This window comes from Saccopteryx leptura, chromosome 5 (genome assembly GCF_036850995.1).
Source record: "Saccopteryx leptura isolate mSacLep1 chromosome 5, mSacLep1_pri_phased_curated, whole genome shotgun sequence".
NCBI classification, from domain to species: Eukaryota; Metazoa; Chordata; class Mammalia; order Chiroptera; family Emballonuridae; genus Saccopteryx; species Saccopteryx leptura.
Window position 1 is genome coordinate 54,718,248 of NC_089507.1, and position 1,623 is coordinate 54,719,870.

The following is a 1,623-nucleotide window of genomic DNA, read 5'->3' on the forward strand; positions in this document are numbered from 1 at the left end:
GTTCTTACTCAAACTTAAAGTTCATTATATGACAACTCTGATAGGTTTCCTGGAACCTATAATCATTCTGAAACTTACACCCTGTCTTCTAAATTTCAAGCTAATTTCATATCCATGTCTGGAAATTTACTTTCAATTCAATTCAGTTAGAAAATCACTTCTGTAATTGTCTTTTTTCTTAGCCTGTTACTGAAGTCATTCCAATGTTGACTCTCCTCAGTTATTTTAGCTCTATATTGACTTACATAAGGAGAAAATTAGAAAACTAGCATGGGGGGGAGGAAGTTAGCACCCATTATAGGCCAGGTACTGGGCGAGGAGTTGACATTATGTTCTTGGAGCCCCACTGTTTTTCCTTGGGTCTGCCTGCCTACATGTACTGGCCCAAAGAAATGTACAGCAGAAGTTTGCAGTGTAGAAAAAAAATATAGTTTAATATTGAATTGGCTAAGCCAAAGGCAGGGAGCTAATGCTCTCAAGACCCAACTCCCCGAAGGTGTATATGGTATAGTTGCTAAGACAGTATGGGCTTGGGGTTCTGAGGGTAATGAATCATTTCTTCAGATCTTGAGGATAGCTCTAGAGTCATTTCAGGCATTTCTCTGTCCAGTCTGATGGGAAAGTAACTATGGGCCACTACCTCAGGGTTCAGGAACTAAAATATAACCTAGGTCAAGATGTTATCTTTAGCCTGCTGGAAGTCCAGATCATGTGACCAGTAGTCTGGTCCGGGCTGCTCCTGCCTCGGTGTCTGCCAATTACCCAGAGGAAAGACCAGGTCTCAGAGAGATGATTTCTATAGCCAGGATTTAAAACTACATTTAGTCAAAATTACAAGGACTCTTCATTTTAATTTTAAAGATGAAGAGATAGAACACCCCCTCAAGAATATCACAACTGGGCAGAGCAACAAAAACAGAAGCAAATTGCTCTATTACAGAGTGATGTATGTGTACTAGAAGTGAGTATGATACTCGATGGAAGAAAAATAAATGCAAAATGAATTTGATCAGAGAGCTACACAACTACAAAAAAGATTCAAATTTTTCTAAAATTACATTATTTTATTGCCTATGTTTTTTTAAATGATGGCTATTAAAATAGCACCTAACATAAAGTTGGTACTCAAAAAATGTTTGCTGATGAGAATGTCACTGTGATGATTATTATGTCTTTTTTTTTTATTCTTTAGTTTGACATGAAAACAATCAGCTTTTACAATTATCCCAATAAATAAACCTCCAGACTTGTTTCTGTGCTTACACACATTGTGGACAAGTCCTGCCGGGGGTGAGGAAGATGGAGACGCAAAGACCTGACTCTGGGGACCAGGTTCAGTGACTCAGATCCACTTTATTCAGGAAGTAAGCTAGCTTATATACACAGGTTCACCTATAGGGTGTTACAGCATGTCCTTCCATAGCCAATGACTGAAAAGATCAGGGAGCTGCGTGGTTGGCACTAAGTCACTTCCTTATAGCAGGCGAGCTTCCTTCCTGGGTATGCCCAGGAGGCTTCTGGGAGGTGGAGTATTCTCACAGCATTGCATCAGCCACAACTGCTAGGAATACGCTCTGTGCTCCACCTACATCTCCCCCTTCTCTTTTAATTAAGGCCAATTGG